Source organism: Mustela lutreola, chromosome 7 (genome assembly GCF_030435805.1).
Source record: "Mustela lutreola isolate mMusLut2 chromosome 7, mMusLut2.pri, whole genome shotgun sequence".
Lineage (NCBI taxonomy): Eukaryota > Metazoa > Chordata > Mammalia > Carnivora > Mustelidae > Mustela > Mustela lutreola.
In genome coordinates this window covers 141419581-141444726 of record NC_081296.1, presented here as the reverse complement: position 1 = coordinate 141444726, position 25146 = coordinate 141419581, and the positions used below count along the sequence as shown (strand labels likewise).

The 25146-nt window shown below is 40.9% G+C and overlaps 1 long non-coding RNA gene across 1 annotated transcript in view; it reads left to right on the top strand.

Annotated features, from left to right (window-relative positions):
* Positions 1–4663: 4663 nt before the first annotated feature.
* Positions 4664–25146, top strand: part of LOC131835385 (uncharacterized) — a 29007-nt gene continuing 8524 nt past the window's right edge. The window contains exon 1 of the long non-coding RNA XR_009355170.1: positions 4664–4924. This is a non-coding gene — a long non-coding RNA (uncharacterized LOC131835385). The remainder of the gene's footprint in view (positions 4925–25146) is intronic.

The window sequence follows — 25146 nt, the reverse complement described above, 5'->3', positions numbered from 1 at the left end:
TCCAAGAACTTAGCGAATAATTCACTGAACAAAGAAAGGTTTCTTCTTGGGGTACATCTGCTGGGTGGGGAGCTGCTAAATAAGATGAGTTTTTGCCATAAAAATTCACTTCCATAGACAAAGAAAATTGGAGGGATAGTCCCAAAATGTTGACCATGTCTATCTCTAGGTAACTGGATTACATGTAATTGTTTTCCTCCTGCATAATTCTGTACTTTTCTGTAAATTTCGCTTCTGTATTTTTAAAATGTTCTATAGTACATGCTGTACTTCTTTAACGAGCTGAAAAGACATATTTTTTCCCAAGATTTTACTCACTTATTTAGAGAGTAGGGGGAGGGGCAAAAGGAGAGGGAGAGAGAATCTGAAGCAAACTCCCTGCTGAGCATAGAGCCTGATGGTGAGCTTGACCCCATGGCCCCGACATGACCTGAGCTGAAATCAAGAGTTGGACACCCACCCAACTGAGTCACCCAGGTCCCCCAAGCTGAAAAAACATATTAAAGGAATGTATTTTTGCTCAATTTCCGTGATCGATAGAAAACTGTAAATCAAAAACCACAATGAGACCCTACTTCATGCCCATTAGGATGGTTACCATAAAAAAAAAAAAATAGAGAAAAAGAAAAACAGAAAATAGTAAGTGTTGTCAAGGATACAGAGAAATTAGAATTCTTGGTTGTCGCAGGGAATGCAAACCAGGGCAGCCGCTGTGGAAGACAGGATAGAGGTGCCTCCAGGCATTAAACGTAGACTTACCATAGAATCCAGCAATTCCGCTTCTGGATTGACATCCAGAAGTGAAAGCGGAATCTCAAAAAGGTATTTACACCCCCATGTTTATAGCAGCTTTATTCACAATAGCGAGGAGACAGAGGCAGCCCAAGTATCTATCGGTGGATGAATGGATAAACAAAATGCGGCATTTACATACAATGAGATATTATTCAGTCTTCAAAGGTGGGAAATTCTGGCATGTGCAGATGATGAATCTTGAGGACATTATGCTAAGTGAAATGAGGCAGTCACAAAAACACAAACACTGTACAATCGACTTGTGCGAGCTACTTAGAGTATCAAGTTCATAGAGGTTGAAAGTATTACGGTGGTTGCCAGACTGGTGGAGATGGGGAACAGGGAGTTAGTGTTGAATGGCTACAGAGTTTCAGCTGGGAAAGATGAGAATGTTCTGGAGGCGGACGGTCATGTGAATATCCTTCACACCACTGAATCGTATACTCAAATGGTTATTTGAAGTGGCAAATTTTTGTATATTTTACCATAATTTCTTAAAAGAAATTTGCTTTCCGGAAGCAGCTTTATGAGAATTCTTTACTTGGATAGCTTGTGATCTCTTTTGAAACCAGATATTGCTACAGTTCAGACTTCCCATCTCTATAGTATTACTGTTTTTTTTAATTTAAATTTTCTTAATTAAAATTAACGTACAGGCAATATCAGTTTCTGGAGTAGAATCCAGTGATTCATCATCCTCATACAACACCTGGGGCACATCCCAAGGGTCCTCACCCAGCGAGCCCATCCCCCACCCACCACCCTCTACCAACCCTCAGTTTGTTCTTGGTCATTAAGAGTCACTTATGTCGGGGCGCCTGGGTGGGGCGTGTGGATGGCTCAGTCCTTAAGTGTCTGCCTTTGGCTCAGGTCATGATCCCAGGGTCCTGGGATCGAGCCCCACATCGGGCTCTCTGCTCAGCGGGGAGCCTGCTTCCTCCTCTCTCTCTCTGACTGCCTCTCTGCCTACTTGTGATCTCTCTCTGTCAAATAAATAAATAAATTCTTTAAAAAAAAAAAAAAGAGTCACTTATGTCTTGTTTCCCTCTCTCTCTCTCTTTTTTTTCTTTTTTCTTTTTTTCTTTCTTTCTTTTTTTTTTTTTTTTTCTTTTTTTAACTTAAGTAGGCTCCACTCCCAGTTGTGGAACTCAATGCAGGGCTTGAACTCACAACCCTGAGATTGAGACCTGAGCCGAGATCAAGAGTCAGACACCTGACTGTCTCAGCCCACCAGGTGCCCCTATAGAGTATTACTTTTAAAATGAATGTGTAAGTGATGTAAGGAAAAATACTTATTACACCCAAATTACAGAAGGCACAGGGTTTGATAAGCTATGGCTTTCTCCTCCCTAAAGATTTGCTGTCTGGTAAGTGAGAAGGACAAGTAAACAATGAACTATGGTCCACTGGGAAATGAAACCGTGGCCAAGTGCAGAGATAGAGGCACTGAATTCTGCCTGGGTGGTTAGCGGGGCTTCCCAGAGAAAGAAGTGTTTAAACACTTGGGGGTTTGCTCGTAGAGATGAAGGCGTGAACATGGGGGCACACTGGAAAGTGGAAGAGAGATGGAGGGACAGGACTGGATCATGAGGAAACCAGTCAAGCCACAAGTACCATCCCCAGAGGCCTCTGCGCAGTCACAGGACATCCTGGGACTTTGAACGTGCCTGGCTAAATAAAGGCTGGGGAGAAGGCAAGCTCAGGCTTGCATGTGGCAGCGTTGCCTTTACTGGGGAGAGGACCCAGGAGGCTGGCTAAACTCAGAAATCACGTGAAAGCCAGCCATGGGTCAGGGCCAGAGTGGAGACCTTGGCTGGCTCAGCAGTGTGGTTCTAGAGAAAGACGGAGCCCGCCAGAGCTCCTTGCGGAAAACAAGGGAATGGCTTCCTGCATGTTGGTGCCTGATCGTGTGCAGGTGTTGCTTTTGTAGTCTGACAAGAAGAAGAATGGAAAACTTTTCCACTCAATCCAAAAGCTTCTGTAATGTTCTGTTGGCATCTTGGACTTGGCCAAGCTGAGGCCCATGGCTTCCCCCAAGCCCCATAGGCACGGACTTCTCTCGGGATGACGGCAGGCAAATGGTGCACCGCTGGGCAACTGTCACCTTGGCCCAGGAAGAGTGGAGACCAGAGCATGCTTGTGAACTGGACATCTGTGGGCGCTGCGTCAGTTGGGTTGTGGGATGGGGGAGATCGATATGTGATGCGGGGATATTGTAATATTGGACCTGGAAGATCTTCAAGGTCAACTCAGTTGCTACCTTATTGTCAATTGGCGTGTGTCCCTCCTGTCACTGCGGCTGTTTCTGGCCTCTGAAGCCTCTGTCATCTGCTGGTCCCTCCCTCCTGTGGGGCACGTCTAGTCCAGGCAACTGCCTAGATGGCCCTCGTGGCTCCTCTCTGAGGCTCCAGCCCCCCCCCCCCCCCAGGACCCTTCCTGCTGCTCCAGGGACCAGAGCAGTGAGTGCCCACAGCTGGCTCTCATCATTTCATGGCTCCAACACAAACTGCAGGGGACGGGTCATGTGGAAAATCCCACAAATCCAGATCCATCCACTCTCAGGGGATCGGGCCCCTCTCTTATCCACAAATCACAAAAACCTCTACCCCCTTACCTTCTTGGAAGCCTCTTTCAATTCCCCGGGCAGGCTTGACTGCACAAAGAGCTGGAAACTCCCTGCCTGGGGTCAGGACACCCAGGTCTGGGAACACAAAGTGCTGGCTATTTTTCCTGGAAGGGAGAGGGGAAATTATCTTGTCATTGTTTTTGTTGACAGGTCAGAGTAGCAAAAAAGAGAAGCTATTATAGAGAAGCTGTAATTTCTCAATATCTCACCTTGTTGCTTGTCGATGAGCTCACTAGCCTGAGCACCTGGAGACAGGAGGGCTGGGCTCCGCATCTGACACCGTGACATCAGTGGAGTCCTTGGCCTGACACCTGTTGGTCTGCTCTGGGTTTCTTGGCTCCCCAGGACGTGCCTGTCAGGCAGTTCTAGTGGGCCACTGATTGCTGCTTCCGTTCCTTTTCTTCCCACCCCTGTTGCTCCCAGGTGGCACTTCCCACTCCATCCACCTCTGTCTGGTCCTTCTCCTAGTCATTCCTGTGTCCTCGGGCACAAAGCCCCAGAGGATCTGATTGGATCTTAGGGCAGAGCCACACTCATGCAGCAGAACCAAACCCCAGCGATGCCTGAGCATTAGGAATCTGAGGGATGAACCCTCTTTACTTCCATATAAATTTAAAACTCACTTTGTACTAAGGATCCTGGCATGCCCGACCCCAAGGAGTAGCATCCTTTGTGAGGAGCCCGCTGCCCCAGGCCTGAATGAAGAGATCAAATGGCCTGAACGAAGCTATGTGGACGAGGCCCTTCTCTCCTGTGGCTCAGGGAAAGCCCTTGTCTTTGTTCACCAAAGAAAAGGCCTTGTTCGCTTTTTCTGGAGTGTTCTTTAAGGAAGCTTGCAATCTGCTCGGTTCTGTATATTGGATTTTCCGTCTTGACTGGGGCCCTCGTGGAGCTGAAGCCAACCTCCCCTCTGATGGCCAAAGTCAGGGACTTTACAAGTTCTCGACACTGGAAGCTTTGCAACATCGGAGCCTCTCCCCCGGTCTCCTTCTGCAGCCTCTCCCGACAATCTCTGAGTCTAAACACTTTGGCCTCGCATCCGGGGTCTGGGGTGTGTGTCAACAGTGCGAGGGCTGCTTCTGCGTGTCGGCTGCTGCCCTCCGTGTCCACTTGCCCAGGTCTGAAAGCCACGACCTTTCACCTCCTCCTGGGTGCAGCCCCCCCTACCTCCCTGCCTGCCGCAGCCTATGTGCGTGGACAGATACAGGATCCAACAATCTGATTTATGTTTTCCAGATTTATCACATCACTCGCATACCCAGGCCGGCTGATATTTTAGGAGCGTGAATCAGAGTGTCTGGCATGGCTTCCTCTGCAGCCGAGCTCGTCTGCAAGCATGATGAAGTCGGGAGGGGGAAGAACTCCACTTATCAGGGAGGAAATTTGTGTCAGTGACAAGTCTGCCTGGCAACAGTGCTACGAAAGAGACACGCTTGGCCCCAACATCGGGACCAAAATCTTCACGCCGCTGGAGAGCGTCACGCTAAGCAGTTTTCCTCTTTGGTGAGCTGACTATACTCTTTGCGGGGTGGGGAAGGGGAGGAAAGGAAGTGTTCTGAACAAGCATTCTCCCAAGGAGATACCATCACCTGCCCTCAAGCAGGAAGACTATGGTCAACTGAAATGTCACCAGGCTGTAACTGTCCATTATCCATGGATACGTCGTGAATGAGTAATACAAAAGGGGCTCATACAGTGGAAAAGGGAGGTGCAAAGGTAAAGCTGCCAGAGGCAGAGCTCATGGACCCCCTGTGATTCAGGGTGGGCTCTGCTTGGGGAGCAGAGCTCAAGATGAGGCAACAAAGAGGTAGTCCTTGATTTTTTTCCTAGTTCGCTTAAGCACATGCTGCTAAAGGGAGAGTGTCTGATGGCTCAAGGAGTCTCATCGAACAATGGAGAAGGTAGATCCAGGGCGGGTGTAGACATCCAAACACTTGCAGATCAATTGGAAGCAGTGCTCGTTTCTTCTCTGCCTTTGGACCTCAACACCCAGATCAATGGTAGGCATAGCACAGAAGCTTACTGCAGGTGTGTTAAACCAAACCCAGGCCCAGCTCTGTTTGTACTTTGAGCGCCTGTGAGTATATCGCTTTACCCCTCCAGGCATCCTTTTTACCACTTACCAGTGATCTCTTAGAGGTCGTCCCAGGTCGGACATTCTAGGATTCTCAGGTCAAGACTAGTTTTAAAATCCTAAGAAAGCAGGGAATTTAAAACGTTTCCATAAATGTTTATATCTCAGATGCTGGATCCTTGGGTTCCTTTATTACCCCACTGTGTACACGCAGGTCTTCGGGCTTAAATGTCCCCATGAATACATCACCCAGCGGTATCTGGGGTATATTTACATTTTTAGCATCCGTGTAATTCTGTTTGGTTTTATGGCACAGGAAGTTCAAGCCTGATTCATTTAAGGAGTTTCGCAAAATGAGTCTTTAAAAAGGAAAGACGATGTGTTGCACATGTTAGACCATTGTACTTGGCATTGTTATCCAATCAGGCATGTTGGGGGTGGCTCGAGCTTCGGTCCAAGAATCTGTTAGCAATCCATAAAGTTGAATACTTTACTGTCTTATTTGGAAGCATGGAATTTAAGAGCTGGAATGGGCCTTCGAGGTAGGCAGGCATCTCTGACTAAAACAAGGGCAGGGGAGATTTTGCCCATTTTTGCATGCCTCTCAGCTCTCCATGCGGCTTTCGTATTGTGGGTCTAGAAAATCTGATCCGAAAAAGCCCTGGTGCTAAACCTGAGAATGAGACGGTTGGGAACAGACAACAGAATTGGGTCCAGTCTGAGAGTGTGTTCCTTCCCACCCCAAACAGACAGCTCCAGAGTTCAGTTCCTGCTTGTCACAGGCAGGGTGGGGGCAGCGGTGCAGGGCGGCTTCGTGCCAGGCGGGAGCTACCTTTTGCTGGCTTTTGCAAGAAGTGTATACCGAAGAGAAGCCGCCCTCCCTAAAAGTATAGCCGAAGACCCATGGGAACCTTACAAGGGAACGCTGAGCCCATGCAGACTGACAGAGAGACCGAGGACTCACAGCGATGCCATCAGACCTTGGATTAGAGTCAGCAGACAGGGCAGCGGCGGAACCCAGAGGAGAGACGAAACCAAAAAGGAGAGAAGCAAACATCCCGAGATGCCCCTAGTGAGATGGGAGATGAGGGTGGAAAGTGCAGAGGCGCTGCCATGGGTCCTGAGGAGGCAGCGTGATTGCGGGGGACTGTATGCCTTAACCCATGGGACATGTAAGCTCCCATGGAGGACACAGTCCTCAAAGTGAAGGCTGTGGACGGAGGGAAGTAGCGTACTGGAAGGTGAAAAACGAAGTCCAAAGCTGGGAGAATTGAGGGCAGGGGAAGGTGAGGGCAGCAGGTTCAGAACAGAGTCTTACATTTCAGGAGTTCTTCTCTGTGGCACTTGACCCATGTCTGGGGCGACCATTTAAAGGCCCTCTGCCGAGGTTCGCACAAAGACAATGGACTGAGGGGATTTGGACAGGATCAGAACAGAATCCTGTCCTTTAGACAGTGTCCTTGGATACTGGAAGTTAATAATGGGGCCACAATCTGTATTGTAAAATCTCCATTGTACTTTTGGCTGCAAGTAACAGGAAGCCCAGCGGAAAGGAGCTGGAACCCGGAGGGATATTTAGCATCTCATAAAACAAGAAGGTGACAGAGGGCGGTGCCAGGGTTTTCCAGGAAAGGGGCCCCCCTGTCTGCAGCAAGGATCCTCTGTCTGCCCATCTTTTTTCCCCATTGGTCCGCAGGCTGATGCCCGCTCAGGATGGCTCTCCTCGTGGCGTTGGCAGTTTCAGGCATCCATGCAGACAACAACAGTCAAGGCAGAAGAAAGACCGAAGTCCTCACTTGTGTCACATCTTTGTGTGTGTGTATGCACGCGTGCACACATGTGTGTATGTCATTTCTTTTTTTTTTTTTTTTAAGATTTTTATTTATTTATTTGACAGAGAGAGATTACAAGTAGGCAGAGAGGCAGGCAGAGAGAGAGAGGAGGAAGCAGGCTCCCTGCTGAGCAGAGATCCCGCTGCGGGACTCGATCCCAGGACCCTGAGATCATGACCTGAGCCGAAGGCAGCGGCTTAACACACTGAGCCACCCAGGCGCCGTGTATGTCATTTCTTAAGAGCAAAGAATCCCTTTCCAGAAGGGCCTCTTACAACATCCCCTCCCATCTTCTCAGTCACGGGGTGACCTCATTACGGCCCCAGGCCTTGTCCATGGCCATCTTTCCGCAGAGCATGCTAGACCAACAGACTGGCTGAGGCTGTTGAAGGTTCATCCTGGGGGGGGTGGGAGGCTTCCCCGGAAGCAGGTGGCTGTCCGGGCAGAGGTGGACAGAACTGGGAGTCCGCGTGGGAAGGATTGAGGATCCAACGTGCACATGCGATTAGTTGTTCTGGGTCATGGTGAGGGGACTGGAGAGGGCGTCCCCAACCCAGGCCTGCTAAGCCCCTCCACTGACCCTCTGCACTTCGGGGACAACTGTGACAGAGGAGTGATTGAGGTCAAGGAGAAGTGAAATGATAGAGCAGCGTTTCTCAGGTAGGGAGGGGACAGCTCTCGAACTACCCCTCCCCCTGCCGCACCCCCCAACTCAGCCCTTTTTACCACCACGACAGCTCTTTCCCTGGGACATTTTAAACCACCTTCGTTAAGGCTTATTGCAGGGAAAACGTATTTGTCTCCAACTTTATTGAGACATAATTGACATATAACATTGTGTAACTTTACGGTGTAAAACGTGATGATTCAATACACCTGTACTTTGCGAAATGATCACCACCGTAGGTCAGTTAGCACATCTGTCACCTCGCGTCATCATCTTTTGTGTGTATCCCAAGAACATTTTAGATCTACTGGGAGTCGATCGTGAATACTTGCGAGTGTACAACCCAGCGATGTTAACTGGGGTCACCACGCGCACGTCGCGGCCCCAGGACTTGTTGGTCTTAAAACCGGAAGTCTGGACCCTTTGATCAGCACCTCCTACATTTTCCCTCCTCCCAGACCCTGTTTTTAGAAGTTGGTCTTGCGTTAGATTTCACATATCAATACATTTATATAGTATCTCTGTGTCTTTGACTTCAGTGAGCACAGTGTCCTCAAGGTCCACCCAAGTTGTCACACATGGCAGGATTTCTTTCTTTTTGAAGGCTGAAGTTTATATACAGCTATATATAATTACATATACTTGTTATATAGTTATATCTATAATACCTATTTTATGTATAGAACATGTATATATATACTATATGTTATTTATATATATATAACATTTTCTTTATCCATTCATCAATAGATTCAGAAGTGGTTTCCATGTCTTGGCTCTTGTGAACACGGGAGTGCAGGTGTCTCCTTCAGGCACATACCCAGGACTGGCATTCTTGGATCATAGGCCAGCTCCGTTCTTCATCTTCTGAGGACCCTCCATACCGTTTTCCACAGTGGCTGCACTAAATATATTCCCACCGACAGGGCATGAGGGTCCTCTTTTTTCCACATCCTCGCCAACACTTCTTACTCCTCATCTTTTTGATAATAGCCACTCAAACAGGTGTGAAGTGGTATCTCATTGTGGTTCTAATTTGCATTTTCTTGATGATTTGTGATACGAAACATCTTTTCATGAATCTGTTGGCCACCTGTCTTTTTTTTTTTTTATTTTGAAAAAAATATTTATTCCATTCCTCTGCCAATTTTTAAATCAGATTATTTGGGTTTTTTGCTGTTGAGTTGTATGATATCACATACTTGGGATATCCACCTCTTACCCCCTTACCTGAAATATGGTTTCTAAATATTTTCTGCCATTTCATAAGTTGTGTCATCATTTTGCTGTTTCCTTTGCTGTGTAGAAAGTTTTCAGTTAGATAGCCCTACTTATGTATTTTTGCTTCCGTTGCTTGTGTCTTCAGTCTCCAACCCTCCCCCACAAAAGAAAACTGGTTCTCAAACCAAGTGTCAAGGAGTTTTCCCTGATGTTTTCTTCTAGGAGTTTTATGGTTTCATGTCTTATATTTAAGTCTTTCATCGATTTAAAGTTCATTTTTAAAAAGATTTTATGTATTTATTTGACAGACAGAGATCACAAGTAGGCAGAGAGTCAGGCAGAGAGAGAGGGGGAAGCAGGCTCCCCACTGAGCAGAGAGCCCGATGTGGGGCTCAATCCCAGGACCCTGAGATCATGACCTGAGCTGAAGGCAGAGGCTTAACCCACTGAGCCACCGAGGTGCCCCGATTTTAAGTCCATTCTGCAAGTAGTGTAAGACAAGGATCCAGTTTTAAGCTTTTGTGTGTGGATACTCAGTTTCCCCAGAACCACTTCTTGAGAAGATTATCTTTTCTTCCTTCGAGTCTTCCTGCCTCCCTTGTCAAATATAAGCTGGCTGTATATACATGAGTTTGTTTCTGGGTTCTTGATTCTATTCCATTTATCAGCATGTTTTGCCATCCAGTTTTGATTACTACAGCTCTGAAGTGACAGTTAAAAATCAGGGAATGTCTGGCTTTGACATTGGTTTTCTGTTTTCTCAAGATTACTTTGGCTATTCAAGGTATCTTACGGTTTCATACCAATTTTACAATCATTTTTTCCTATTTCCATGAAAAAAATGCCATTAAAATTTTGATAGGAATTGCATTGACTCTATAGATGACTTTGGGAAGTATGGACATTTTTGCAATATTCATTCTTCCAGCCTACACACACAAGATAGTTTTCCATTAATTTGTGTCTTTTTCAGTTTCTTTTAGCTGTGTCTCATAGTTTTCAGTGTATAGATTGTTCACTTCTTTGGTTACATTTATTTTTAAGTATTTTTTTATTGTTTTTGAAGTTATTGTGAATAGGATTGTTTTCTTTACTTGTCCTTCAGATACTTAATGTTAATGCATAGAAATGCACCTGATTTTTGTAGGTTGATTTTGTGTCCTGCAAGATTATGAAATTTATGTTTTAGTTCTAACAGTGTTTTGGTGGTTTCTTTAAGGTTTTCTATATATAAGATCATGTCATCTGCAAAAAAAGATAATTTTACTCCTTCCTTTCCAATTTGGATGATCTGTCTCTCTCATCTCACTGCTGGGGCTGGGATTTCTAGTGCTATGTTGAACAGTAGTAGTAAGAATGGTCATCCTTATCTTGTTCCTAATTTTATTTTATGACCTACTTTTTTCTTATTTTAAGAAAGAGCTCTTAGTTTTTCACAGCTTTTTTCATATATGGCCTTCAGATGTTGAGAGATGCTACTTGTATACTTTATTTGTTGAAAGCTTTTATCGTGAAGGGTGTTGAATTTTGTTAAATGCTTTTCTGCCTTGGAGGGATTGTGTAATTTTTTTAAAGATGGTATGATTTTTATTCTTCATTGTGTTAATGTAGTCTATAGTGTTTATTGATTTCTGGATATTAAGCCTGCATCCCAGACAGAAATCCCACTTGTTCATGATGTATGATCCTGTTCATATGTTGAATTCAATTTGCTAGAATTTTGTTGAGAATTTTCGCATGTATATTCATCAAGGATATTGACCTTTGGTTTTCTTTTCACATAGTGTCCTTGTCTGGCTTTGACATCAGGGTAATGCTGGCCTTGTAAAATGAGTTTGGGAGTGTTCCCTCCTCTCCAATGTCTTTTGGAAGAGGTCGAGAAGAATTGGCATTACTTCTTTAAATATTTGGTAGAATTCATCAATGAAACCATTTGGTCTTGGGCTACTTTGTGGGAGGGTTTTGATTCTTCTACTGTCCATGGTCATTATTGGTCTGTTCAGGTTTTCTATCTCTTCTTACAGTCTTGGTAAGTTGTCTATTCCTAGGAATTTATTTATTCTAGGTTATCTGATTTCTTGGTGTATAATTTTTCTTAGTAGCCTCTGTGGTCCTTCCTATTTTGTGGTATTCATTATAATGTCTTTTTTTTTTTCATTTATAACTTTGCTATTTGAGTCCCCTTTCTTCTCTCCTTGGTTAATCTAGCTGTCAACTTTATCTTTAAAAAACCCAACTCTCAGTTTTACTGATTTTTAAAAAATTTCTTCTCTGTTTTTTGTTTTCCTTCTTACTGCTAACTTTGAGCTTAGTTTGTTCTTTTTTCTAATGACTTGAGATATAAAGTTAGGTTGTTTATTTGAGATCGTCCTTTTTTTTTTAACATATGCATTTATTGCTATAACCTCTTAGAACTGCTTTTGCTTCATGGCATAAGTTTTTATATGTTATATTTTTATTTTCATTTGTCTCAAGATACTTTTTTTTTTTTAAGATTTTATTTATTTATTTATTTGACAGACAGAAATCACAAGTAGTCAGAGAGGCAGACAGAGAGAGGAGGAAGCAGGCTCCCTACTGAGGAGAGACCCTGATGTGGGGCTCAATCCCAGGACCCTGATATCATGACCTGAGATGAAGGCAGAGGCCTTAACCCACTGAGCCACCCAAGCGCCCCTCAAGATACTTTCTGATTTCCCTTTATATTTATTGACCCACTGGTTGTTCAGGAATGTGTTGCTTAATTCCCCCACTTTTGTGAGTTTTTCAGTTTTCCTCCTGTTATTGATTTCTGGTTTCATACCATTGTGATTTAAAAAAGATATGATTCCAGTCCTCTTAAATTTGTTAAGACTTGCCTGGTGACCCAAAATACAGTCTATCCAAGTGCACTTGAGAAAGATGTATATCCAACATCTGCTGGATAGAATGTCCTGTTTATGTCTGTCAGTTCTATTTAGTCTATATTGTTATTCAGGTCAGGGGAAACTTGTTTGGCCATGAAATTGGGTGACATATCTAATGTGGCAATAATGAGATGTGGCCATTTTGAGGGAACAGCTGAGATCGGAGACAGAGCGACTTGGTTTTATTCTTGACTCTATTTTCTACTTGCGAGGCACTGAGCAGTTACTTGATGTCCTTAGACCTACCTCCAGCACCACAATTTCTTCGGCATGTGGCTTCTTTCATGGGACGCTACGACGAGGGCTTTCATGAGGGCTACCATGGCAATGAGTGTGGCATTCTACAGGTGCACAAACACAGGGCCGGCTGAGGGGCTGAGAACAAGGGGGCGGGGGAAACAAACGTCCTCATTTTTCTCTTCTCTCACCCTTCCATCCCCATTACTACTCACTGCCTTGGCCAAACCCAACAAGAAGCCGAGGGACAAGGAAGGAAAAAGAAAGGTTGGGGAGAGGGGCAGTCTATACAAATATCTAATACAGGTGTCGTAGGTGCCCTATGGATGGATAGAAATGGATATTATTTTTGTTATTTTTTAAGTTTCAGAATCCTAAAGTCCATTTTTTCAAAAAAGGAAAGGTCAGACTTCCCATATATAAGAAAACCAGACCACGTGTTAGAGACCACAGTCCCTGGTCTTCCTGTTGCTCTCTTCTCTCATCCACAGAGGAGAGCATGCTAAAGGAGAATTAGTTACATACTGAAATTCAACTATTTGAGGAAAGTTTGTGAGAAGCGTAGTTGGAATAGTTTTGTTATCTTCCTGCTCGTGTAAATACAATATGCCCCCCACCCCAGACTGTCTCTGTGTGTCAAACAAGTTCCTCCACTTCAACTAAACCGACCTGTCAGTGTAGCCAGACGCTGGGTAAACAAGTCTGACAGAAGCTGTGGTAATGACAACATGGAAAGCCATCTATCTTCTGCTATGATGACTGCATCACCAGTGCGTGCACCTTGAGTAGTTTTTCCTGAAGTGATGATACCAGTGGACCATTTGATACAGCCACACTCTCTGCCCTGTACTCATCAAAGACCAGCATGTGATGACAGGTCACTATTCCATTCTAAACTCGAGAGCCAGACTTGTGTAGTCAATGCAGATTTCTCCTAGCTCAGAGATGAGTCACTGTGCAATAAGCGTAAGTGAATTACACATGGGATCCGATGAGTGTAGACATTTGCATGCACAGCCCTCTCCTGCCTCCTGTTCTCACTCTTTCTCTGTTCTCCATTTCTCCCCACTGCCTCAGATTTTTGCCTTCCTCACCCATTTTCTTTCCATAGAGTCATTATTTTGTGATCCCCACCCGTGGATCCAGGTAGATTGAATCAGCACATCCAAGCAAAGAGCCCAACCTTTGAGGGGTGGAGCACATTTCCTGAGACCAGAAGAGAACCAGGCTAGATTCTAGAGCAGATCAGTGTTTCTCCTTGAGACAGTAACTGATATAGCCTCCAGTTTTGATGACCTAAGACCTTGGATGTAGGCTCTTGGTTACTTAGTCCACAAATTACCTTCTTCTGGTGGCTCTGCTCATCACAGTTATGCCAGATACTGACCAATTCTGTTCCCTCAGGAACTGATATTTGAATCCTTCCCATGCCCACCCCTTACTCAACTGCTGAATGAGCCAGAGAGAAAGTATTTCTAATTGGATTCCTGTTTTGATAAGATTTTACCTGTTGCCTTTAAAATAAACACATAAAGGACTTCCTCTCCTCCTGCTTTTCCAACTTGTAGCAAAAGGAATGAAAAAAATACCACATACATTGAGAGGAACAAGACAGGGGAAGGAGGTGTTCTCTCAACAATAAGAAATGTCTCAGCAACTATAACTTAATTTAGAAATATATGGGTAATTCCAAAGAGGGAAAGTTTTTGTAGGAAGCATGTTTCTTCTAAAAGCAGCAGTTGTCTTTATGTAATGGACATGCACAAGAACTTTTTGTCATCCGTGCCTAGAGCTGTTTGCTTCAATTATCTCAGTGGATTTCAATTTACCTCCTCCTCTTCCCTTGAGAGGAGACCATTGTTTATTAAAAAGGCGATCCAGTTCCCTTCTCCTGTATCAGGTGCCTATCCTGTCACAGAAGAAAAGTGTCTATAAAGAGCCTCCTTTGCTGGAGTGGGTGTAGGATCCTCGCTGGGATAAGATTAAGCTCGAGTGTCAGTCACACCCTTAGAGCAGTGTTTCTCAACCCAATTTGCACATTAAGATCACCTGGGGGAGTGTGGAAAGGGGTGGTGTATCTATACACACTGATTACCTGGGCCTCACCCTGGAGAATCTGATTTAATTGTCTGACGACCAGATATCCATAGGTTTTAAAAGTTCCTTAGTGGTTCTAATGTGCACCCAGGTTGAGAATTACTGCCTTAGAGCTTTCAGAAGTCTGCCCATGACTGGCTTTGTTACCTTATTGACTAGGTAGCTTTCTTCTGAAATTCAAAAGGAGATGCTTGAAATTGTTTGCCTATCTACAGTCCAGTGATGTCCAACCCTAAAGGAGAAAGGGGTGTAACGCCTGAAGCCTACGAGGGCCAGAGTTCTGAAAAGTCAAATATTTGAATCTGAGTATTGGAATACTGGTCAAACTGTGAGGATGCTTCCTTCCCTCCTTCCCCACCCCACCACCATATATATGCTTGCTTGTGTGTGCCTACATACATACATACATACACATACAATGACATACCGTGGTTCTACAAATGCACACCACTTTTGGCCCACCTGGCACAAAGCACTGAAGCAGTTAATTTCTATTTGTCAAAATGGTCTTCCTGCCCTTACTGGGGTGCAGATGGCCTTCTTAGGGTCAAATTGTTTTCCATCTCAAGTTGTTTGTTTGCAATTCCAACACAGGTTCCCATAGAAACAGTGTGAATATGGTGATAAATTTCCAAAGTCACCTCAGTATAGCCTGTTAACCCATAATACATCTAAACCAGCACACAAAAAATTCTAGGGCAATCACTATGGATTTAAAGCACTAACAACATGTGTCCACCCTGCTGGATTACTAATACACCAACGTGTTCCTTGAAAGAATAAGGGCACAGGCAGGAAGAGTAACATAGAACAGCAATGATACAAAAAAAGAAGAGAGAAATGAGTCAAACTCAAGGGTGAGAGCAGGCTTTGGAGACCAAGAAAAGAATGAACATGAGCACTGAGTTTTAAGATCTAAGGGGTAGGCTGAGGTAGATGTAAGTGAGGTGGTATAACGGGGGTTTGCCTATTTAGTAGGTCATTGACATTCACAATCTTAAAAATTCCTGACTATGTAAACAGGGAACTCTTTATGGAGGCTGTGGGTTTCTTCCAAATTACATGCCCATAGGAATTTTCTCTGATTTTTATGAATATCTTGGTACCTTTGGTCATGTTTTCAATTTAATAGAAATTGAATTCTCTCTTGCCATTTTTTCACAAAGAAATAAAGTGTTACCAGGAAGTGGTGGAGACTGCAATGAACTAAAAGCAGATGCTCCATCTCACCTCCAACCAAAGACTTCCAGGATGTGCTGCTTGCCAGTTCTCTATTTTTGTTCAAGAAATAAGGTATTTACATAGACTATCCTGACTTTATCCTGGAAGTAGTAGTTAATGTAATAAGACAAGAAAAGGAAATGTAAGGTATATAGATTTAAGAAGGAAGAAATAAAATTATCTTTGTTCACAGAAGATGTAATTATCTATGCAGAAAACCACAAAGGATTGGAACTAATAAACAATTATGGCAAGATTGCAGAGTACAAGGTTAATATACAAAAGTCAGTAGCTTTCTTATATAAAAAAATGAGGAACAACTGGGTGGCTCAGTTGGTTAAGCAGCTGCCTTCAGCTCAGGTCATGATCCCAGCGTCCTGGGATCGAGTCCCACATCGGGCTCCTTGCTCAGCAGGGAGCCTGCTCCTCCCTCTACCTCTGCCTGCCATTCTGTCTGCCTATGCTCGCTCTCTCCCCCTCTCTCTCTCTGATAAATAAATAAAAAATCTTTTAAAAAAAATGAAAAATTGGGATTTGAAATTAGAAAAATACCACCATTTCTACTAGTGGCAATAAATTTTAAATATTTATGTACAAATTGAACAAAATATGTAAAATATCTATATGAGGAAAACTGGAAAACCTTGATGAAAGAAATCAAAGAAGATCTGAAGGGAGAGGTATTCTATGTTCATGGATAGGAGGACCTGACATTATTAAGATGTACTTCTCAACTTTATCTGTAGATTCAACATAATCCCAGTCATAATTCCAGTAAATTATTTTGTGGATGTCAATAAACCGAATTTAAAGTTTACATGAAAAGACAAAAAAAAAAAAAAAAAGAATAACCAACACAATACTAAAGAAGAAGAGCAAGCTCAGAGGAGTGAAACAACACAACTTCGAGACTTACTATGGAGAGACGCTAATCAAGACAGTTTGCTATTGCCAAAAGAACAAATCGATAGATCAATAGGACAAAATGGCCTAGAAATATACCCACACAAATTCAGTCAACTGATCTTTAACAAAGGAATTAAGGCAATTCAGTAGAGATAGGATATTCTTTTCAATAAATGATACACATCGCATGCAAAAATTCAATGTGGATCCAGACCTTTCACAAAAGTAACTCAAAATGGATCATGGACCTAAATGTAAAAAACAGTACTTCTGGAAGATACCATAGGAGAAAATTCAAGTGTGCTTGAGTTTGGTGATGACTTTTTTGACAGAACATTGAAAAAACATGACCCATGGGAAAAGAAAAAATTGATCACAGATTTCATACAGTTTAAAACTTCTGCTCTATGAAAGACCCCATTAGGAGAATGAAAAGACAGTCCACAGACTTGGAAAAATCTTTGCCAAACATGTGTTTGTGGAACTTATATCTAAAATACACAAAGAACTCTTCAAACTCAGTAAGAAAACAAACAACTCAGTTAAAAATGGACAAAAGATCCAAAAAACACTTCACCAAAGATGTTTGGATAACAAATATTTAGTATTTGTTTAGTAGGAATATGAATATGAAACATATACATATGAAATATGTAAATGAAAAGATCCTCCACATTACATGTCGTTAGAGAACTTTATGTTGGAACAACCATGAAATACCACTACATACCGATTAGAATGGCTAAAATCCAAAGTGGCTTCAAAAACCACAAGTGATCAAAAATATGGATGAGCATAGCCTGCTATGTTAGTACTCCAAATTAAATGCATGTTTGAAGATGTGCTAGCAGTGGGACAGGGAAGAGGAACTCTCTATGGGACGAAGCTGTGAGTCGGTCAGAAAAAGAAGATAGATTTGCCTGGCAGAAACAAACAAAAGTTACAAAGTTTTAAAATAGAATGAGGGGCAATTTTTAAGATGTCGACCACTCTATCTCCAAGTAAAATCTAGATCAGTTCACTGCAAATAAACTAAAATCATCTCACTTTCTATGTCCAGTAGATGCCTCCTGCATGGATGTCCTTTGGACTGTGCTCTAGAGATTGAAGGAGACAAAATGGCCAATGACATTTGCAGGCGAGTAAGAGAAGACAAGTACACCAATAACTAGATTTGATAACAGGTACAGAAGAGGATTCTCTAAAAAGAGGGAGACTGGGGAGGAAATAAATGGAAGCTTTTGGGAGAGGGACATTTTGGAAGGGTCTTGAAGAATTCGTAGAATTTTTACAGGCGATCAGACCAGGTGACAGTCCAAGTCAAGAGAGCGTTGTGAGCAATCAACCAGGTCAAGAAGGACAAATGTTAAGTGATGCAATTTGGCTGGAGTTGGGGCATAAACAGAGTGATAATGGAAAGTGTGGCTGAAGGGCAAGATTTGAACATTATGTGGAGAATCCTGAATGTCAGACTAAAGCATTTGCACTTAATTCAGTAGGCATTTATCAAGCATTAAGCGCTGGACAGAATTCTAAAATTGTCCTTTTCTCTGTCCTTGGGCCTGATGTTGATGGAAAATTTGCTTTCTTCCCATATATATCTACATTTCTTCTCTTGTTCTCCCCTATGCCATCTTCCTCCTCTCCTTCCTCACTCTGTTCCTGAGGAATTTCAGATCTTCCTGCCTACTCCCCTCCCTTTAGCAGGGAGCAATATCTGTGGCCTAAATTAATTTCATTCCATTAAAAATCCTATTTGTAAGGATTTTTTTCTGGACTGCATGACCTAACATAAGCCACTAAATAAATAGCTCTCTGACGTTTGTTTGTTTTTTTTTTTTTTGTTTTGTTTTTTTGTTTTTTTTCTGTTTCTCAAGTCACCAGGTTAACATCTCCATCAAGAGATGAAAAGGCTTTTGCTCTGTGGTTATGAGATGACAGATAACGTTGGTGTGCCCCAAAGTAGAGGGGTTCTCATAATTTGCTGGAGGGTGATAGTAAATGCAACTCTAAAAATAAAACATAGCCAGGCAGCCTCAGGTACAGCCCTCACCAAAAGCAAACAAGGTTTTAGTAGGCAAGTCATTATCCCTACTTTATTTATTCTGCAAGCATTCATTGAGCATCTACTCTGTAGCAATTACTGTGTAGGTTAAAAAGACAGTGTTTCTACATAGCTCACATCCTGAAGGGAAAAAAAAAAAAGAAAATATAGCAATGTAATAAGTAATACAGAACTGTGCTTTCCAAATTTATTATGTATAACAAATCACCCAAGGATCTTGCTAAAAGTACATTTTCATTCAGTAGGTCTGGGGTTGGGTTAGTCTGCATTCCTAACATGCGGCACCCCAATGATGCCTATTCTATTGGTTCTGGACCACATCTGGAGAAGCAAAAATCTAGAGAAGTTCCCAGGGACATTGGAGCAAAGCCACCAATGAGTTTTTTTTTTAATGTGAACTCTCTCAAATAAAAAGAGTTATTTCAGAAAAAAGAAACATTAACATTTTATCAAAAACTAACGATTAGTATATCTTTGCTAATTGAATTTAAATAAGAAAAGAAAGAAAGAAAAGGAAAGGAAAGGAAAAAGAAAAATGAAACCATGAAGAGGCTTGGAAAAACAGAAACAATGGTAAACCTTAAAAAAATTATAAAAATCAGTTGGCAATTTCTGACTGTAAAAATAATGAACAATTTTTATGGCTTTAAAAAAAGGTTAAAACTAAAAATCTAAGCAACAATAAGAAGATGGAGAAGATATATGCAAAGAATGAAGTAAGTTAAGGTTCTGATTGAATTTGGAAGGATATAAATACTGACAAGTATTTGACTTGTTGGAAAAGTTATATTTAAATATGAAGGTTAAAAAGAGTTAAAAATGTACTACTTGTTAGAACAATTCAACCGCATCTAAGGGAAGACTTCATTATCAGATTCCTCACACATATCATCCATAGTATTTAGGATATAAGAAAACTTATGATACATTTGAAGAAATAGGAAAATGTCACCCATAGTCAAGAGAAAAGTCAAGTGACAAATATCATCAATGAACCAGATGTTGCAATTAGTAAATAAGACTTTAAAGCAGCTATTATAAATATGTTCAAGGCCTTGAAAGATAATATCATAAAGAATCAACAATGGGGAGTTGCAGCAAAATGGAAACCATAAAAATGAACTGAATGGAACTTAAAGAAATGCAAAGTACAATATCTGATCTTAAGAAAATTTATTGGCAGGACTTACCAACAAATGAGTTTGCAGAAGAACAGCTCAGGAAATTTGAAAACTCATAAACAGTAATTATCCAATCTGAGAAAAAGAGATTGTTAAAAAATACCACAATCTTGATAGCATGTAGAATAATATTCAATGGTTTATCATAAATGTAATTGGATCCCAGACAGAAAGGAGAAAGAGAATGGGGGGGGGGGGGAGCCTATCTGAAGAAATCATGGCCAAAGTTTTTCATTTACATGATAAATGTAAATTTAAAAATCCAAGATGCTCAGCAAATCCTAAGCAGGATAACAGCAAAAGAAACACATATAGGTCCATTAAGTCAAACTAATGAAAACCAAAGATTAAAAAAGAATTGTGAAGGCAAGTATAGAAAAGAAGGCACATTATATGCAAGGAAACAATGGTACTAATGATGTCAGTCTTCTAATTAAAAAAAAAAAAAACATAATCAGAAGACAATGGAGGAACTTTTCAAGGACTGAAAGCAAAAAACTGTCAACCCCCAATTTTTTATCTAGCAAAATATTCAAACACTGAGGTGAATTCAAAAGACATTTAGATTTTTTTTTTTAATTTTTTTAACATATAATGTATTTTTATCCCCAAGGTACAGGTCTGTGAATTGCTAGGTTTACACACTTCACAGCACTCACCATAGCACATACCCTCCCCAATGACATTTAGATTTTTTTTTAATAAGAAGATCATTAACCATAGATAAAGGAATATCTAAAAGTATTTCTTTAGATTGGAAGAGAATAACATAAGCTGGAAACTCAAATCTGTAGGAAGGAATGAACACCAGAAATAATCAATACATGGTACATATGAAAGGCCAATGTCAGCTCAGTGACAGATGCCAAGATGGAATTAGACATACCTAAGATTTCTTGGGGAAATGCTTGCGAAGGGGAGGCAAAGCCAAGGGAGGAGTTGGGAGCGCTTCAGAGAACAATGTAGGTCTGACACCTGGGCAAGAGGAGAGGGCGAAAGTTGGGGGCAGTGTGGGAGAAGACTTTCTTTTAAGATTTTATTTATTTTATTTAAGAGAGAGAGAGGAAAAGCATGAGCAAGTGTGAGCGGGGGAGGGGTAGAGGGAGAGAGAATCCCAAGCAGACTCAGCACTGAGCATAGAGCCAGACGTAGAACTCATACAGGCAACCATGAGATCATGACCTGAGCCAAAACCAGAAGTCCTTGCCTTAACTGACTGCACCACCAAGGCCCGAGAAGTTTTCACTAATGTGCAGCTCTGAAAAAACCTTGACCAGGCCAATTAGAATCTCCAGAGCAGAGACTGCCCATGAGAGGAGTCCCAGGTCAGGCAAGAATGGCCTAGCTCTAGTACCTCTGCTGTGCTCAGTCACGGGCTGAAAGCAGTCTGGGGCCCGCAGTCTCAGCATGAAAGCTGCGGCAGACCTTCATGGGCAGCCCTGGGAAGCTGTCCATCAGTTCCTCTGCTCCCAGCGGGTTTCTTGAAGGGAGATCCAGGCAGCACACCTTTATGTATTTATTTTTTTTCTCTTTTTAAAAAGTCATATGACTCTTTAAAGTAGGAATGAAAACACTATAATGTGGGGTTTATCATGTAAGTCGATGAAATGTAAATGACAATGATCACACAAAGGAGGAGGAGGTAAGTGGAACTATACTGTCGCAGAAGAATTCTACTTTATATATGAAGTAGTACGATATAACTCTAAATAGTTGTGGTGAGTCTAAGATGTATATTTGTAGTAGAGCAACCACAAAAAATAAGACGTAGTACAGCTACAAAGCCAGTAAAGGAATTAAACTGAAGCAGCACACACACACACACACACACACACACACACACACACACACACAATTAAGCCAAAGGCAAGAAGGAAGTCATGAGGAACAAAAAAAAACATGAGGAAGAGATGGACAAGGGGTGCCTGGGTGGCTCAGTTGCTTAAGCATCTGACTCTTGGTTTCAGCTCAGGTTATGATCTCAGGGTCCTCAGATCGAGCCCCACGTAGGGCTTTGTGCTCAGTGCAGTCTACTTGTCCCTCCCCCTCTGTCCATTCCCACATGTGCTCTCCCTATATATAAAATAAATAAATAAAATCTTAAAAAAAATAGATGGATAAGTAAAAAATAACAAATAGCAATTGACACACCTAAATCTAATCATATTTATAATTACATTCAGAGTGAAGAGACTAAACATTCCAACTAAAAGACAGGGATGGTCAGACTGAATAAAAAAAAATGAAGACCCCCCACATATTCTGTCTATAAGAGACACACTATAAATGTAAAGACTTGGACTGAAAGTAACAAGATGGATAAAGATATATCTTGCAGATGATAAGCATAAGAAAATTGGAGTGGCTAAATTACTATCAGACAAATAGATTTCAAGACAAGGAGTACTACCAGAAATAAAAAGATACATGTAATAATAATAATAATAATAATAATAATTTTCAATTCATGAGGAAGACATAACCATTGTAAATAATTCTCAGAAAATTAAACATATACTTACCTATGGGCCAGCAATTTATAGGTCATTAACCATGACAATGAAAACATAGGTCTACAAAAAAGACTTGTACAAGAATGTATATAGTAATTTTATTCACAATAGCTTAAATTTGGGAACAAATCATATATTCATCAACTGGAGAAGAGAAAATTGTATACATGGATACAGTGGAATACTATTCAACAAAAAATAAAAAATTAAAAAAACTGCTGATATACGCAACAACACGGATAAATTTCACATTATGCTAAACAAAGAAACCAGAGATCAGGGAGCACATACTGTGTGAGTCCTTCTATATGGCGTTTTAGAACAGGTAGGACTTACCTATGCTGAAAAAACAAGTGAACCTCCTAGAGTTCTATCTAGGGTGGTAGAAATATTCCTCCTAGAGTTCTACCTAGAGTGGTAGAAATATTCATTATCTTGGTAGAAATTGAGATTATATGGACACATATGTTTGTTAAAACTCATAGATTGTTTATCAAGGGGAAAAAAGAAATCATAAACAGATACAGTTGTAAAGATATGTAAAAAATGATGTCTGTCCTCAAAACAAGAGCTTTTTTTTTTGAGAAAGTAATAAAAAACAAAAGAACACATAGTGACTTCACAAGGAACAAAATCTACCACACAGCAGAACCTCTATGTTTTCTCTTGCTTGGAGTTAGAAACCAATTATTTGGAGGCATTGAATGGTAACATCTGAATATACATGGTGCATTTTTATCTGATTTTTTGTGTACGGTGTAAGACCAGGGTCTAATTTCTTTCTTTTGTATATGGATGTCTAGTTTTCCCAACAGTTTGTTGAAGAAACTATCATTTTCTTAGCATGTATTCTGGGCATCCTTGTCAAAGGTCAGCCGACCATGCATGTGTGGATTTATTTCTTGCTTTCTATTCTGTCCTATTGGTTTTTATGTCTGCCTTTATGGTGGTATCGTACTGTTCTGACCAGTGTAGCTTTGTAAACTGTGCTGAAATCAGGGAATGTGATGCTTTTAGTTCTGTTCTTCTTTCTCAAGGCTGATGGGGCTATGCAGAGTCCTTTGTGGTTCCATATGAATTTTAGAACTCTCTTCTATTTCTGTAAAAAGTGCCCTTGGAATTTTGATAGGGGTTGCACTGAGTCTGAGATTGGTTTGGATAGTACGGACATTCTAACAGTATTGTCTCCCAATTCATACGCATGAGATGTCTCTCCCATATGTTTGTGCCTTCTTATATTTCTTCCAGCAATGTTTTCTCATTTTCTGTGTACAAGTCTTTCACCCCCTTAGTTAAGTTTACTCCTCAGTGGTTGATTCCTTCTGGTGCTATTGTAAACAAGATTGTTTTCCTAATTTCCTTCTCAGTTTATTATTAGTGTAAAATCCAAGTAAACATCACTTGTAAGAAACATGCCTAAATAAACAACCTCAACCTACCAAAATTTTTTGAAATAACAAAGTGAAAAAAGATTACCATGCAAATACTAACCGAAAGAAAGACCATATACCTACAGTAATAGAGACAAAATAGAATTTAAGGGAAAGTGTTTATAAGCTATAAGAACAATACTATGTAAGGAAAGAAAAGTCTACCAATAGTAATAATTAATAATTAAGAGCAAAATGTCATGATATCGGAACTTAAATTCAAATGGTTCACACACACATACACAAAATAGAGTGGCACCTGGCTGGCTCAGTCAGTGTATGACTATTGATCTTAGGGTCATGAGTTTGAGTACCACAATGGGTGTAGCAATTACTTAAAAAAAATTTTAATGGGGATAAATGGCAAATGTTAAAAACTTATAAATCTAAGTGAGTGGAATAGATGTGTGTGTTCATTTTATTATTCTACTCATTTCATAACTGTTTCTGTTTTTCTATAGTTTTGAAATTTTTCAAAATAAAATACAATTTTACAAAGTAAAAAGTTGGGAGAAATTTACTTGAATAATTCATGAGCTAAAGAGAAAATCAGAAGAAACTAAAATATTTAAAATGAAAAGCAAAAGCGTTACATATTAAAACCTGTGGAAAACAACAAAGGCAGTATATAAAGGGAAATTCATAGCCTTAAGTAAATTAATAAAACAAGAAAGATTTAAAATAAATTGTTATGCTCAAATAGCTAAAAAGCTAAATAACTGAGTAATTCCCCCAAAATAAAGTGAGGAAAATAATTAAGATGTGAGCAAATGTTGATAGAAATTGAAAACAAACAATAGAGAGATTCAATAAACCAAGGACTTGTACTGTGGAAAATTAAAGAATACAATACCTAGAAAGTCTGAAAGAAAACCAAAAAAATTCAAATAAGCAAAATTAACCGAAAAACCCTCAAAACCCATAATAACAAGCAGAGTAGATATAGTAACAATCATAGTAGATCTATTAACAATCATAGTAGATACATGAAGAATAATACAATAAATGTTTTTATTAAGCTTAAAAACTTAGATGATATATGTATTTTTTCTAAAAAAATGAACTGCTGAAATTAAGAAGCAATTACCAAAATTAACCTAAGAAAAAGTAGAAAATCTGTATCAACTAACCCATTAGAGAAACTGAATCAATAATTTAAAGCGTAAGCATACCTACCACTCTAAAAGTGCCAAATGTGTTACATGAAAATTTTAGACTTTCAAAGGACAGATAATTCCTATATTTAAAATTTTTTTCAGAGAGTAGAAAAAGAAAGAAAACTTTCTTTTCATGTGGTCATGTTCATGGTCACGGCCACAGATAACATGTATGTTATAAAGAGCCTAGGCTAAGCCTTAAGGGAAAACAGGAATAT